This window comes from Bombina bombina, chromosome 2 (assembly GCF_027579735.1).
Source record: "Bombina bombina isolate aBomBom1 chromosome 2, aBomBom1.pri, whole genome shotgun sequence".
Taxonomy (NCBI): domain Eukaryota; kingdom Metazoa; phylum Chordata; class Amphibia; order Anura; family Bombinatoridae; genus Bombina; species Bombina bombina.
In genome coordinates, this window is record NC_069500.1 from 549,347,768 (window position 1) to 549,365,404 (window position 17,637).

A 17,637-nucleotide genomic window follows, 5' to 3' on the forward strand; every position below is an offset into this window, starting at 1 on the left:
AGACATTTTTTGGCGCAAAAGGACGTCAAAAAATGACGCAACTTCCGGCGACACGTATGACGCCGGAAACAGAAAAGATTTTTTGCGCCAAAAAAGTCCGCGCCAAGAATGACGCAATAAAATGAGGCATTTTCAGCCCCCGCGAGCCTAACAGCCCACAGGGAAAAAAAGTCAAATTTTTAAGGTAAGAAAAAATGATTGATTCAAACGCATTATCCCAAATATGAAACTGACTGTCTGAAAATAAGAAATGTTGAACATTCTGAGACAAGGCAAATAAATGTTTGAATACATATATTTAGAACTTTATAAATAAAGTGCCCAACCATAGCTTAGAGTGTCACAGAAAATAAGACTTACTTACCCCAGGACACTCATCTACATGTTTGTAGAAAGCCAAACCAGTACTGAAACGAAAATCAGCAGAGGTAAAGGTACATAAATAAGAGTATATCGTCGATCTGAAAAGGGAGGTAAGAGATGAATCTCTACGACCGATAACAGAGAACCTATGAAATAGACCCCGTAGAAGGAGATCACTGCATTCAAACAGGCAATACTCTCCTCACATCCCTCTGACATTCACTGCACGCTGAGAGGAAAACCGGGCTCCAACTTGCTGCGGAGCGCATATCAACGTAGAATCTAGCACAAACTTACTTCACCACCTCCATAGGAGGCAAAGTTTGTAAAACTGAATTGTGGGTGTGATGAGGGGTGTATTTATAGGCATTTTGAGGTTTGGGAAACTTTGCCCCTCCTGGTAGGAATGTATATCCCATACGTCACTAGCTCATGGACTCTTGCTAATTACATGAAAGAAATAGTGAGATATCTTGCAGAGGGATGCAGCACTCTTAAAATTGCAAAGCTTCTGAAGCGTGATCATCGAACAATCAAGCGTTTCATTCAAAATAGTCAACAGGGTCGCAAGAAGCGTGTGGAAAAACCAAGGCGCAAAATAACTGCCCATGAACTGAGAAAAGTCAAGCGTGCAGCTGCCAAGATGCCACTTGCCACCAGTTTGGCCATATTTCAGAGCTGCAACATCACTGGAGTGCCCAAAAGCACAAGGTGTGCAATACTCAGTGACATGGCCAAGGTAAGAAAGGCTGAAAGACGACCACCACTGAACAAGACACACAAGCTGAAATGTCAAGACTGGGCCAAGAAATATCTCAAGACTGATTTTTCTAAGGTTTTATGGACTGATGAAATGAGAGTGAGTCTTGATGGGCCAGATGGATGGGCCCGTGGCTGGATTGGTAAAGGGCTGGTATCATTAAAGATGAGCTTGTGGGGCCTTTTCGGGTTGAGGATGGAGTCACGCTCAACTCCCAGTCCTACTGCCAGTTTCTGGAAGACACCTTCTTCAAGCAGTGGTAAAGGAAGAAGTCTGCATCCTTCAAGAAAAACATGATTTTCATGCAGGACAATGCTCCATCACACGCGTCCAAGTACTCCACAGCGTGGCTGGCAAGAAAGGGTATAAAAGAAGAAAATCTAATGACATGGCCTCCTTGTTCACCTGATCTGAACCCCATTGAGAAACTGTGGTCCATCATCAAATGTGAGATTTACAAGGAGGGAAAACAGTACACCTCTCTGAACAGTGTCTGGGAGGCTGTGGTTGCTGCTGCACGCAATGTTGATGGTGAACAGATCAAAACACTGACAGAATCCATGGATGGCAGGCTTTTGAGTGTCCTTGCAAAGAAAGGTGGCTATATTGGTCACTGATTTGTTTTTGTTTTGTTTTTGAATGTCAGAAATGTATATTTGTGAATGTTGAGATGTTATATTGGTTTCACTGGTAAAAATAAATAATTGAAATGGGTATATATTTGTTTTTTGTTAAGTTGCCTAATAATTATGCACAGTAATAGTCACCTGCACACACAGATATCCCCCTAAAATAGCTATAACTAAAAACAAACTAAAAACTACTTCCAAAACTATTCAGCTTTGATATTAATGAGTTTTTTGGGTTCATTATGAACATGGTTGTTGTTCAATAATAAAATTAATCCTCAAAAATACAACTTGCCTAATAATTCTGCACGAAAGAGAGAGAAAGAGAGAGAAAGAAAGAGAGAGAAAGAGAGAGAAAGAGAGAGAAAGAGAGAGAAAGAGAGAGAGAAAGAGAGAGAGAAAGAGAGAGAGAAAGAGAGAGAGAAAGAGAGAGAGAAAGAGAGAGAGAAAGAGAGAGAGAAAGAGAGAGAGAAAGAGAGAGAGAAAGAGAGAGAGAAAGAGAGAGAGAAAGAGAGAGAGAAAGAGAGAGAGAAAGAGAGAGAGAAAGAGAAAGAGAAAGAGAGAGAGAAAGAGAGAGAGAAAGAGAAAGAGAAAGAGAAAGAGAGAGAGAAAGAGAGAGAGAGAGAGAGAGAGAGAGAGAGAGAGAGAGAGAGAGAGAGAGAGAGAGAGAGAGAGAGAGAGAGAGAGAGAGAGAGACTTCAATTATCCATACCCTTTAAGGATTATCTGAATTAGATGCTTTTGATGAACAGTAAGTTGCTTTTCAGTTAAGTGAGTAAATGTCTCTGAGCATTTTATATGCGGTACTAATAAGCCACTTTTCTTTGCAACAATAAGTCTAGTGAACTCCTTATGTTTTGATTACAGTGTGTATTATAAGAAGGCAGATTTATTATTTATTATCTGTTGGCATATTCCATAGCCACCCACTTCACTGTCACTGACACATTATTACATTACATTATATATTGATATACCACACATGTGCTTTGTAAAAGTATACACTTTGTTGACATTATACAGAAATGTAATTGTTTTTGTTTAACATACATCCCCTATTGATTGCTTTGGATGTATTTTGATTGGCTGAAATTTGATGGGGGAGGGGTTTGAGTCATTATTTAACATTGCTTGTTTCACATTTTGGGTTGTCTGAGGAAGGGGTGAATGCCCCGAAACGTCACTGCCGAATAAATATTTGTTGTTTTGAAATCCAGTGAGTGCTTATTCCTATTCAGATTATATATATATATATATATATATATATATACATACATACATACATACACATATACATATATACACACATATACATATATACACACACACTATACATAACTAGTGTATATATATATATATATATATATATATATATATACTGTATATATACCGTCATTATACCTCACTTTACAGCACTTTGTGGAGCTGAAGTTCAACCTCCAAGGATTTTGAAACAGTGCTGTAATCATTGTGAGATTGCGAGAAAAGTGATCGTCACCATTTTGTTATGCGCAGCTCACTTTGCATTACAGTGCAATCTATGTCTCAGTGTTATAGTCTGGCAAATTTTACTACAGTAATTGTCACTATTTTACAGGTACAGTATTTATTGAATACTAATTGAATACTGTGCTAGTGTTAAACTAAACGTAGTGCTATTGCACCCCTAATATATGCGAGTTCAAACATGTTTTCAAGTTTTTAAGCACACTGGCAAGTGAAAAGAAAGCTAAAACCGCCTTGTTTTACTTTAAGGCGGTTTTCACTTTACAGCGGGGCTCTGATCCCTAACCCGCTGTATGAGTGAAGAATACCTGTATACACATTATAGAGGTTTGTACCTTTTAAAAAAAAAGTCATGTTAGTGGTCCACGGGATTCAAAATTATGAGTTTAGTGGTCCCCGAGGTCCTAAAGGTTGGCGACCCCTGCTCTAGAGGACACCGAATGAAACCGGGAGGTTAAAAGGCGGACCCTATACTGAGGGCACCACAGCCTGCAAAACCTTTCTCCCAAAAACAGCTTCTGCAGAAGCAAAAACATCAAATTTGTAAAACTTTGTAAAAGTGTGTAAGGAGGACCAGGTAGCCGCCTTACAAATCTGCTCCATAGAGGCCTCATTCTTTAACGACCAAGATGAAGACAAAGCTCTAATTGAATAAGCCGTGATCCTCTGAGGAGGCTTTTGTCCTGCTGTCTCATAAGCCAAGCGAATCAAGCTCCTCAACCAAAAAGACAAAGAAGCAGCAGAAGCCCCTTGCACTTCCCAAAATACACCACAAAAATAGATGTAGATTGGCTGAAATCCTTTGTAGCCTGAAGATAAAACTTCAAGGTGCAATCCACATCCAGGTTATGAAGTAACCTCTCCTTTGAAGAAGAAGTGTTAGGACACAAAGAAGGAACAACTATTTTCTGACTGATGTTACGGCTAGACACCACCTTGGGGAGAAGCCCCAACCCAATGCAAAGTACAGCCTTATCCACCACTGCTTGAAGAACCTTTCTCCCAAAAGAAGTCTCAGAGGCAAAAGTATCAAATTTATAGAATTTAGAAAAAGTATGAAGGACCAAGTTGCAGCCTTGCAAATCTGCTCCACAGAAGCTTCATTTTTGAATGCCCATGAGGAAGAAAAAGCCCTCGTGGAATAAGCCGTAACTCTCTCTGCAGGATGTTGTCCAGAGAGCGAATGATACTCTTCAGCCACAAAGAAAGAAGTAGAAGTAGCTTTCTGTCCCTTACGTTTTCCAGAGAAAACCACAAATAAGACAGAAGTCTGACGAAAATCCTTAGTCGCTTGTAAATATAACTTTAGGGCACGAACCACGTCCAGATTGTGCAGTAGTCGTTCCTTCTTAGTAGAAGGATTAGGACACAAGGAAGGAACAACAATCGCCTGATTAATGTTCCTGTCGGAAACTACATTAGGTAAAAAAACAAATTTGGTACGCAAAACTACCTTATCCAAATGAAAAATAAGGTAAGAAGAATCACACTGTAATGCCGAGAGCTCTGACACTCTGTGAGCAGAAGAAATAGCAACAAGAATCAAAACTTCCCAAGATAACAACTCAATATCTAAGGAATGCATAGGCTCAAACGGAGCCCCCTTGAAGAACTGTAAGGTCTAGATTAAGACTCCAAGGAGGAGAAACTGGCTTTAGGGAGCTTGCTGATAAGCCCTTCTCCAAACATTCTTGTAAAAAGGACAGAACTCTAGGGATCCTAACTCTACTCCAAGAGTAGCCCATGGATTCACACCAATGTAGATATTTACGCCATATCTTGTGGTAAATCTTTCTAGTCACAGGTTTATGAGCCTGAATCATGGTCTCAATGACCGAATCCGAAAATCCACGCCTGGACAAAATTAAGCATTCAATCTCCAAGCAGTCAGCTTCAGAGAAACTAGATTTGGATAAAGGAAGGGCCCCTAAAGTAGAAAGTCCTTCCTCAACGTAAATCTCCAAGGTGGAAAAGATGACATGTCCACCAGGGATGCATACCAAGGCTTCGAGGCCACGCCGGTGCAATGAGGATCACCGATGCCCTCTCCTGCTTGATTCGTGCAATGACCCGAGGTAGCAGAGCGAACGGAGGAAATAGGTATGCAAGACTGAAATTCCAAGGTACCGCCAGGGCGTCTATCAGTACAGCCTGAGGGTCCCTTGACCTTGATCTGTACCTCGGAAGCTTGGCATTCTGCCAAGATGCCATGAGATCTAATTCCGGCTGACCCCATTTGAGAATCAGGCTGGAAAACACTCCCCCGGGTGAAAGGTCTGTCTGCTCAGGAAGTCCACCGCCCAGTTGTCTACTCCTGGGATGTGGATCGCTGACAGACAACAATTGTGGGTCTCCACCCACTGAATTATCTTGGCTACCTCTGTCATGGCCAAGGAACTCCGCGTTCCTCCCTGATGGTTGATGTAAGCCACTGAAGTTACGTTGTCCGACTGGAACCTGATGAACCGGGCCAAGGCTGAGGCCAGGCCAGGCCAGAAGAGCATTGAAGATTGCTCTCAGCTCCAGAATATTTATGGGAAGAACAGACTCTGACTGAGTCCAAGTTCCCTGAGCCTTTAGAGAACCCCAGACTGCTCCCCATCCCAGAAGGCTGGCGTCTGTTGTCACAATCACCCAGGAAGGTCTGCGAATGCAGGTTCCCTGGGAGAGATGATCCTGAGACAACCACCAAAGAAGAGAATCCCTTGTCTCCTGCTTCAGCTGTATACGCGGAGACAGATGCGCATAATCTCCATTCCACTGACTGAGCATGTCCAACTGCAGAGGTCTGAAGTGTAAACGAGCGAACGGGATGATGTCCATTGCCGCTACCATCAGACCGATTACCTCCATGCACTGAGCCACTGATGGCCGAGGAGAGGACTGCAGCGCTAGGCAAGAATCGAAAATCTTTGATTTCCTGGCATCTGTCAAAACAAATTTCATTTATAGGGAATCTATTATGGTTCCCAGGAAAGTTACCCTTGTATTTGGAACTAAGGAGCTCTTTTCCAAATTCACCTTCCATCCGTGAGAGCTCAGGAAAGATAATATTTCCATGTGGGATCTTGCTTGTTGAAAGCATGGAGCCTGAACCAGGATGTCGTCCAGATAGGGCACCCCTGCAATGCCCCGTAATCAGAGCACCGCCAACAGGGATCCCAGAACCTTTGAGAAAATTCTGGGAGCTGTGGCAAGGCCGAAAGGAAGAGAAACAAATTGAAAATGTTTGTTTAGAAAGGCAAAACTTAGAAACTTGTGATGATCCCTGTGTATGGGAACATGCAGGTACGCGTCCTTTAAATCCACGGTTGTCATAAATTGACCCTCTTGGACCAAAGGGAGAATGGAACAAATAGTTTCCATCTTGAAGGACGGTACTCGAAGGAATTTGTTTAGACTCTTGAGATCTAAAATTGGTCTGAAAGTTCTCTCCTTTTTGGGAACCACGAACAGATTGGAATAAAACCCCAGACCCCATTCCTTCATTGGAACAGGAACTATCACTCCCAGGACGGAGAGGTCCCATACACAGTGTAAGAACGCCTCTCTTTTTGTCTGGTCTACAGATCATTTTGAAAGCAGAAACCTGCCTCTGGGAGGAAAATTCTTGAACTCTATTTTGTATCCCTGGGACACTATGTCCACTGCCCAGGGGTCTTGAACATCTCGAACCCAAGCCTGAGTGAAGAAGGAAAGCCTGCCCCCCACAAGATCCAGTCCCAGATCGGGGGCAGTCCCTTCATGCTGACTTTGATTCCACAATAGGCTTCTGGGACTGCTTTCCTTTGCTCCAAGACTGACTGGGTCTCCAGGAAGGCTTGGACTGTTCTTGTTTGGAAGAGGAAGAATTTCCCTTGAAATTTCGAAAGGAACGAAAATTAATCTGACGGCCCTTTTGTTTGCTTCTCTTATCCTGAGGGAGAAGATGGCCCTTTCCTCCTGTAATATCAGAGATTATTTCCGTCAAGCCTGGTCCAAACAATGTCTTACCCTTGCAAGGAATCGCTAAAAGTTTAGACTTGGATGACACATCTGCAGACCAAGGTTTTAACCATAAAGCTCTGCGGGCTAGTACAGCAAAACCTGAAATCTTTGCTACCAGTTTGATAACCTGTAGGGAAGCATCAGAAATAAAGGAATTAGCCAACTTAAGGGTTTTAATCCTATCTTTGATCTCATCAAGGGGAGTGTCTGTCTTAATAGAATCAGACAACGCATCAAACCATTATGCCGCCGCACTAGTGACGGATAAATACTGCAGGTTGCCATTGTAAACCCTGGTGTACATACATCTTCTTGAGTAACCTCTCTAATTTTTATCCATAGGATCTTTAAAGGCAAAACTATCCTCTATGGGGATGGTAGTCCTTTTGGCCAGAGTGGAAACTGCCCCTTCCACCTTAGGTACTGTTTGCCAAGACTCCTTGATAGAGTCTGCTTTGGGAAACATCTTTTTAAAAATAGGAGATGGAGAAAAAGGGATACCCGGTCTCTCCAATTCCTTAGCAATGATCTTAGTAGCTCGATCTGGTACAAGAAAAACCTCCACCAAGGAAGGTACATCAAAATATTTGTTTAGCTTACTGGATTTCTTAGGATTAACTACGACCGTGGTGTTGCTCTCGTCCAATGTAGCTAAAACCTCCTTGAGTAACAGACTGAGGTGTTCTAGCTTAAACCTGAAATATACAACTTCAGTGTCAGCAAGAGGAATTACACTGTCAGAATCTGAAATTTGACCTTCAGATGCTACCGAAGTATCCTCCTCCTCAGGCTTCTGGGAGGGGGCATTCGAAAAAGCAACAACTGCGTCAGAAACCTCGCTTACTGAAAGTTTGTTTTTCCTCTTACGCTTTCCCTGCAACATGGGAAAAGCAGACAACACATCAGAAACGTCAGAAGACATGAGAGAAGCAATGTCTTGTAACGTAACCCCAGGAGAAGTTAAAGAGGAATTGCAGGGCACTGCATGTGTTGAGGAGAAAGCTGCGGCATATATTGAACATTGTCATTAGACTCCTGAACAACATCCATCTTGGAAAATGTTGAGGAACAAAAAGGGATTGGTGGTTCCACATTGGCATCAAAACACAAAGAACAAGTGACATTTTGCAAAGCCTCTTGGGTCCATTCTGACTCACAATGTTTCAAATTAGCAATAATTACCTCAAATTTTTAATAAAAAATAAAATTGAGAAAAATGTTACGGTCTCTAAATTTTAAACGGCAATTTTTTTTACTTAAAACTGCAGAAAGCTGTATTAAGCTAAATAAATGAAAAGAAACACCTCTACACCTCAGCTGCTCTGCGGAGGTGCCTAACTGCCCTGCAAACACCGGAGTTTAGTCCCTGTTAGTAGCTAAATGATCCGGACTTCAGCAGCAGACGAGATGAGCCGTTTTCCGGTCCTAGAAACGTATGCTTTGAGAAAACCATGTGTTTTTAGACAACCCCTTGAATTCTGTCTCCTCCACAATCGGAAGTAAGAAAGAAAGTGGCGCGCAGATTGCTGCCTCGCTTAGCTCCGCCCCTCGTTGGCATCTCAAAATAACAATCTCCCGGTCAGCATATTGTTTTATAGTTTAACCGCCGGGAGAAGTGAAACCACCAGTATATACCAGCCAAACAACCTATTCTCAGCCCCAGTACCTGCATAACCTGCTTTCTGAGAGTCCTCTCCAGTATAGGAGAGTTTAAGTGTCCCTTCAAAATAAAATGTTTTGACTTAAAATAGCCCATCATTTTGACACTCTCTTGTTTTTGAATAAAGTGCCCACTTGTTCTGAGTGCTTCTTCCCCAGAAATAAGTATTCCCCTCAGGCTTTCAGAATCAGGGCAGCATAAATTATATGGGAGGCGCAGTGAGAATTAAGTCCCACAAGTTCCCATTGCACTAAAGCCACCACTGCCCTACTAAAGAGACCGATGTGGACTACGGCTACACCCTAGAACAAAGCAGCACAAACTTGTACTACTCAAAAAATAAACTCTTGATTGAAGAATCCCTTTCTAACACCTAACTTTATCACTTCCTTGTTCTAACACAGGCAAAGAGAATGACTGGGTGGGAGGGAAGGGAGGTGATATTTAACAGCTTTGCTGTGGTGCTCTTTGCCACCTCCTGCTGGGCAGGAGTGATATATCCCATTAGTAATTAGATGATCCATGGACTTGTCATTAGAAAAAAAGTATTTTAAAGTCAAGCCGCCGGGAGAAGTGAAAACCACACCAATTTGAGCCTCATTTATACTCCTCAGCCCCAGTGCCTGCTACTACTGCCTACCTTTATATGCTCCCCCACTATATAGGAGAATGTCTGGTGTCACATAATTGTAATAAAGTGCCCAGTTTTTCCTGTATACATCCCAGAAAAATTAAACTCAACACTTACCTCAGAAATCTGCAAGGCAGCTCACTAGGTTTGAGAGGCATGATCCCTCACATGGACCTGTGGAAAAAAGAAACAAAGACTGTAATCTTACTCAGGCTTTCAATGTTAGGGCAGCATTAAATACATGGTAGGCGCAGTGAGGATTGTACCCCACAAGTTCCCATTGCTTGAAAGCCACCACTGCTCGACTAGGACAAAACAGAACAATCTTGTACTGCTTAAAAAATAAAATCTTGCTTGAAGAATCTTCTTTCCAACACCTAACGTTACCACGTCCTTGCTCTAACATAGGCAAAGAGAATGACTGGGGTTGGAGGGAAGGCAGGTGATATTTAACAGCTTTGCTGTGGTTCTCTTTGTCGCCTCCTGCTGGGCAGGAGTGATATTCCCAATAGTAATTAGATGACCCGTGGACTCATCGTGTCATTCAAAAGAAAAGGTAAAAAGGAATGAAAGTAAAAATGTATTACTTGCAAACTATACCCCCCCCCCCACACACACACACACACACACACAACTAAAGAATTAAAGGATCAAAACAAGGATCAGCATTTACACTGCAGCATATCAATGCAGGTTCGCTTAAACAAAAAGAAGAAACTTCCATCAAATTGCTCAGCGGACAGTTTTAAACAGAATGCTGGAGTAGAGCCAGTAGGGGTTTTCTTAAAAGCCTATGAAAGGATGTCAAATAAATGAACATTTATGCATATCACCTATATAAATACGAACATGCAGAATATCCCCCAAATGTATTCAGACAAGTAATGGTCTGCAAAGCAAGCATGTTAATGGATTACATTTTAATACAGGTCTTGACAATGCTAATAAAATAAAATTAGCAAATTAGGCATCTGCAGTGTTAAAGGACCACACAATTGTGGCACAGCTGCTGTTAAACAGATTTATTTAAGTATGGATTGCGAGCTATCACAAGAAAATGCAATTATTTTAAGATATATTGGAATTTACCTTTGAAAGTCTTCCTCCCCTAGAGTGAGATTATACAGAAAAAATGGATCCGTATCATCAGACAGTCTAACAACTAAATCCTAAAATAAACAAAGCAGAAAAAATTTTGGGAAAATAGGAACATAATTTCATAATAATAGTAAAAAGTATAATTTTTGTAGACAACCAATCTGTACTTTTTAGAATCTAGCGACACAAATAACAGAATCAAATCATTATCTGTCTTTTATATTAAGTTTGAAGATTTTTTTCAATAGTGAATTTAAATGTTCAAAACATTAAAGGTATATGAGACCTCTTTTTTTTTTTTATTTATTTGGTGATTAGATAGAGCAGGGGTCAGCAACCTTGGGCCCCCAGATGTTTTGGAACTACATTTCCCATGATGCTCAGACAGCATAAAAAGAGTCTCAGCATCATGGGAAATGTCATTTAAAAACCTCTGGGGGTCAAAGGTTGCTTACCCCTGAAATACAGGATACAATTTAAAGCAATGTCCCAATTCACTTCTATCAACAAATTTGCTTCATTTTCTTGATATGCTTTGTTGAAGGAGCATCAATGCACATGCTGAACACATCAGGGAGAGCCAAAGACAAAAGGCATACATATGCAGACACCTATCAACAGCTAGATCAAAAAGTGAATTGCTGCTCCTCAGCCTACCTAGGTATGCTTTTCAACAACAGATACCAAAAAAACAAATCCCAAAAGAAAAATAAATAGGTTTTTCCTCCCTTTAAAACTAAGCAAAACACCTAAAAACAGCAGTGAAGTTTAGTAAGGTATGCCCCCAAACCACTACAGCGATAGGCAGTCAAACAGCATATGATCTTCCATGTTCGGAATTGCCCTGTACCAGCATTGCAGATCGCAAGCAAGAAACTATTGGTAAGTTAATCGGGAGTGGAAATTATAGGAAGTCACAATCATCAGCCACATTTTGCTCAGAAGCTGCAGTGCTAAGGCCAGTGATGCAAAATTTATATGCTCTAATAAATTAAAGCATGTTATTTCTGTAAGCTGCATGATAATGCACCTTTATATCTGTAAAGAATTTTGCGGTCAATAATGCCACTTTATTTTGTCAATATGAGTATATTATTTTAGGGGGTTGGGGTTTCCACCAATTTCCCTGTTCCCCAGAACAAAAAGGACCCTTGCTAACCAATAACAAACTAAAACATTTTAAGGGCTTTACCATTAATTGTTGTTTGCACACATGAAGGAAAAGGAGATTGGGTAGATCTGCGCTCCTTTCTAACTTTATTGTAGTTTAGCACTGATTCAACTTAAAAGGGACAGTCTACAATATAATTTTTATTGTTTTAAGAGATACATAATCCCTTTATTACCCATTCCCCAGTTTTGCAGAACCAACACAGTTATATTAATATACTTTTTACCTCTGTGATTACCTTGTATCTAAGAACCTTCTGACAGCCCCCTGATCACATGACTGTGACTATTATCTATTGACTTGCATTTAGCATTGTGTTGTCCTAAATCTTAAATAACTCCCTGTGCGTTAACACATTGTTAACTATATGGCCCACGTGAACTATCAAGTATTTTGTTGTGAGAAGCAATTTAAAAAGCATGTGATTAGAGGCAGCCCTCAAGGGCTTAGAAATTAGCATATGAGCCTACCTAGGTTTAGTTTCAACTTAGAATACCAAGAGAAAAAAGAAAATGTGATGCTAAAAGTAAATTGGAAAGTTGATTAAAATTACATGTCCTATCTGAATAATGAAAGTTTAATTACTGTCCCTTTAAAGGGATATTAAACCCAATTTTTTTCTTTCATGATTTAGATAGAGCATGCCATTTTAAGCAACTTTCTAATTTACTCCTAATATTTTTCTTTGTTCTCTTGGTATCTTTATTTGAAAAGCAGGAATGTAAACTTAAGAACCAGCCCATTTTTGGTTCAGACCTGAGTTGTACTTGCTTATTGGTGGCTAAATGTAACCACCAATCACAAGGGCTAACCAGGATGCTGAAACCAAAAATGGGCCGGCTCGTTCTCTTGGTATCTTTATTTGAAAAAATAGGAATATAAGCTAACGAGACGACCCATTTTTAGTTTCAGCATCCTGGCTAGCACTTGTGATAGGTGGCTACATTTAGCCACCAATAAGCAAGTGCAACCCAGGTTCTGAACCATAAATGGGCCGGCTCTTAAGCTTACATTCCTGCTTTTCAAATAAATAAATTTATCAGATGAGCATAAATGTTCTTATTTCTTGACACAGTGAGTCCACGGATCATCATAATTACTGTAGGGAATATCACCTCCGACCAGAAGGAGGAGGCAAAGAGCACCACAGCAAAGCTGTTAAATACCACTCCCCTACCCACAATCCCTAGTCATTCGACGAAAGGGAAAGGAAGAAATATAAGGTGCAGAGGTGCCTGAGGTTTATAGAAAAATAAACTGTCTGAAAAATACAGGGCGGGCCGTGGACTCACCGTGTCAAGAAATAAATAAAATTATCAGGTAAGCATAAAATTTCTTTTCTTTCCAATGACACGGTGAGTTCACAGATCATCATAATTACAGTTGGGAACCAATACCCAAGCCAGAGTACACAGATGATAAGGGAGGGACAAGAGAGTAAACCTAAACAGAAGGCACCACCGCTTAAGAACCTTTCTCCCAAAAGAAGCCTCACCCGAAGAAAAAGTATCAAATTTGTAAAATTTTGAAAAAAAGTGTATGAAGATGACCAAGTGGCAGCCTTGCAAATCTGTTCCACAGAAGCTCCAATTTTGAAAGCCCAAGAAGAAGAAACAGCCCTCGTGGAATGAGCCGTGATTTTCTCAGGAGGCTGCTGTCCAGCAGTCTCATATGCCAAGTGAATAACACTCCTCAGCCAAAAAGAAAGAAGTAGCCGTAGCTTTCAGACCCTTGCGCTTCCCAGAAAAAAACAACAAACAAAGAAGAAGACTGGTGAAAATCCTTAGTCGCCTGCAAATAATACTTCAACGCACAAACCACATCCAGGTGGTTTGATTAGGACACAAAGAAGGAACAAGGATTTCTTGATTAATATTCCTATCCGAAACCACTTTGGGAAGGAAACCTAAGTCAGTACACGCAGGACCACCTTATCAAAATGAAAAATAAGGTAAGGAGCTTCACACTGCAACGCTGAAAGCTCTGAAACTCTTCGAGCCGAAGAAATATCAACCAAAAACAAAATCTTCCAGGATAACATCTTGATATCCAAAGAATGCATAGACTCAAACGGAGCCTGTTGAAGAACTCTAAGAACCAAATTAAGACTCCAAGGAGGAGTAACAAACTTAAACATAGGCCGGATTCTAACCAGGGCCTGACAAAAAGATTGAAGATCTGGCACATCCGCCAGATGCTTGTGTAACAAAATAGATAAAGCAGAAATTTGACCCTTCAAGGTACTTGCAGATAAACCCTTCTATAGACCCTCCTAGAGAAAAGACAAAATCCTAGGAATCCTAACTCTACTCCAAGAGAACCCTATGGATTCACACCAATACAGATATTTACTGCATATCTTATAGTAAATCTTTCTAGTTGCAGGCTTGCGAGCATGAATCAAAGTCTCAATTACCGACTCAGAAAACCACCGCTTAGAAAATATCAAGCGTTCAATCTTCAAGCAGTCAGCTTCAGAGAAACGAGATTTAGATGAAGGAAGGGACCCTGAAGTAGAAGGCCTTCAGCGGAAGTTTTCAAGGTGGAAGAGATGACCTCTCCACCAGATCTGCATACAATATTCTGCGAGGCCACTCTGGTGAGATGAGAATCACTGATGCCCTCTCCTGTCTGATCCGAGCAATGACCCGAGAAAGAAATGCAAACAGAGGAAACATGAATGCCAGACTGAAATTCCAAGGAACTGTCAGAGCATCTATCAGAACAGCCTGAGGGTCCCCTTGACCTCGACCCATACCTCTGAAGCTTGGCATTCTGGTGAGATGCCATGAGATCCAACTCGGGCTGTCCCCATTTGAGAATCAAGCTGGAAAACACCTCCGGATGAAGTTCCCACTTCCCCGGATGAAAAGTCTGTCTGCTCAGAAAATCTGCTTCCCAATTGTCCACCCCTGGAATGTGGATCGCAGACAGATAGCAGTTGTGAGTCTCCGCCCACTGAAAAATCTTGGCTACCTCTGTCATGGCCAAGGAATTCTGAGTTCCTCCCTGATGATTGATATAAGCCACTGACGTTATGTTGTCTGACTGAAACCTGATAAACTGGGCTGAAGCTGAGGCCAGGTCAGAAGAGCATTGAAGATTGCCCTCAGCTCTAGGATATTTATGGGAAGAACCGACTCCTCCCGAGTCCATAAACCCTGAGCCCTTAATGGACCCATCCCAGCAGACTGGCATCCGTGGTGACAATCACCCAGGTAGGTCTGTGAAAGCAGGTTCCCTGGGAGAGAAGATCTTGAGACAACCACCACGGAAGAGAATCTCTTGACGCCTGATCAAGTACAATTTGCGGAGACAGATCTGCATAATCCCCGTTCCATTGTCTGAGCATGCATAACTAAGATGGAACTGAGCAAACGGAATGATGTCCATAGCTAACACCATCAGACCAATAACCTCCATACACTGAGCCACTGACGGCCGAGGAAAAGGGAAAGAAAAGAGTTTAATACCTATGTTCTTCTCTCCTCTGTCAGAAAAATCTTAATTTCCAGAGAATCTATTATGGTTCCCAAGAACACAACCCTTGTAGCTGGAATCAAGGAACTTTTTCCTAAATTCACCTTCTATACGTGGGAGCGCGCCAGCTGAAAAGATGATGCCTGAACCAAAATGTCATCCAGATAAGGTGCCACTGCAACACCCTGCAACCTGAGCACTGCCAACAACGCTCCCAGGACCTTTGAGAAAATTCTGGGAACTGTTGCAAGACCGAATGGAAGAGCCACAAACTGAAAGTGTCTGTCTAGGAACGCAAACCTCAAAAACTTGTGATGGTTCCTCTGGAAGGGAATATGCAGATACATATCCTTTAAATCCACTGTGGTCATAAACTGACCCTCCTGAACCAAAGAAAGAATGGACCGAATAGTGTCCATCTTGAAAGATGGAACTCTGAGGAACTAGTTTACGCTCTTGAGATCTCCTTTTTGGGAAATACAAACAGATTGGAATAGAATCCCAGACCTTGCTCCTGTACTGGAACAGGAACTATACCTCCCAGGTCAGAAAGATACTGGACACAAGGTAAGAACGCCTCTCTCTTTATCTGGTCTACAGATAACCTTGAGAGAAGAAACCTGCCCCTGGGTGGAAAGGTTTTGAACTCTAATTTGTACCCCTGCGAAACGATGTCCACTGCCCAGGGATCTGGAACATCCTGAACCCAGGCTTCAGCGAAAAAGGAAAGTCTGCCCCCTACAAGATCTGCTCCCGGATCGGGGGCAGACCCTTCATGCTGACTTTGAGTCAGTAACATGCTTCTTAGATTGCTTCCCCTTGTTCCAAGACTGATTGGACTTCCAGGAGGACTTGGACTGTACCTGCTTGGAAGAGGAGGGGGAAGGCTTACCTGAAAAGTTTTGAAAGGAACGAAAATTACTCTGACACCCTTTCCATTTATTTCTCTTATCCTGAGGGAGAGAATGACCCTTTCCTCCCGTAATATCTGAAATAATTTCAGCCAAAACGAGGCCCAAACAAGGTCTTACCCTTTGGAAAAATTACAGTCAAAACAAGAAGGATTGACTACAAACAGGATGCATCTAATTAGCACTTCCTCTTCCCCTGATAAAAAAATGTTAAGGCATCATATTTACATGGAGTGGTAATTTAGATGATATGATTAAAATATAACTTTTATTGAAAAAATGTTAATAAAAATTGTAAGATTAAAAACATAGATTGAGGACATATGAAGATGCTAACACACTTGGTTAAATGTGAATTGGGGTTGTTGTAATTCTGAAATTAAGTACTTGCAGAATTATGTGCAAAGGAAATTCAAATTCAGGTTACTATATGAATATATTAAAAATGGAAGTCGAGTTTATAGGTATTGATAATATTTGGCTAGTCTCTATTCATATTAGGTAAATTTATTCCTTGTACATTCCTATGGGATTCAGAAAAATACTATGTGATAATTAAGTAAACATATGTTATAATGCTTTGCAAGATCATGAACAGCACGTTATTATGAATTATACAGTTGTGATATGCTTAATATTAGTGAGATCTAATCTTGTAAGATTTTGGGATTGTTTTTTTAGAGCGTATTGTCTCTATGATTAGAACAATTTTAACATCAGTGAGATGGTTTACTGGAGATTAGAAGATTGTAAAATATCGCTAGTCTGACTGTTATTATGTTTATGGAAAATTGTTTAGATTGTAACGTATGTAACAATCTCAATAATGATTATATTATGTCAATACATTTGTTTGTAAATGTTGAAATTAAGTAGTTAAATATATACTTTCAGACTTTCACAGAATTCTGTTAGTTTACAAGAAGAGCACTACTAATTGTTTGTGTATTATTATATTTTAACATAACCTGCTTTCTCATTCATAGCTACCCCTTTGTGAATAATGGTAGTGATGTTTAGATTGAGTGTGTCATTTTAAATAAGTCTTCTTATAGTATAATTAATATTATTATTGAGGTCAAAATAAAATAATGTTTCCACTTGTATAAACTAATGATTTAAGAATACTTCATATAATTATTTGACACTACTGTATCCAGAATATATACTGTTTCGTAGTTATGCAAGGAGTGTTAGTAATTTATTTGAAGTAAATATCAATGATTAATAGTTCCTTATCTGTATATCAAGTCTAACAAAGTTTGATGATCTATTGTCGCTATATAGCGATTATAATAGTGATGTTGATGTCTTTAATGCAGACTGTGCATCTACTTTGGTTGATTTCATGCGTTTGAACTGGCCCACAGATCTGTATGAATGTACTTTGCATAGAGATTCTAACTATTGCAAAAGGATGTTTGTATCATAGACCAGTTTA

The 17,637-nt window shown here is 40.7% G+C and overlaps 1 long non-coding RNA gene across 1 annotated transcript in view; it reads right to left on the bottom strand.

Moving 5' to 3' along the window:
• Positions 1–10,417: 10,417 nt before the first annotated feature.
• Positions 10,418–17,637, bottom strand: part of LOC128649250 (uncharacterized) — a 114,140-nt gene continuing 106,920 nt past the window's right edge. Inside the window, exon 3 of the long non-coding RNA XR_008400657.1 lies at positions 10,418–10,705. This is a non-coding gene — a long non-coding RNA (uncharacterized LOC128649250). The remainder of the gene's footprint in view (positions 10,706–17,637) is intronic.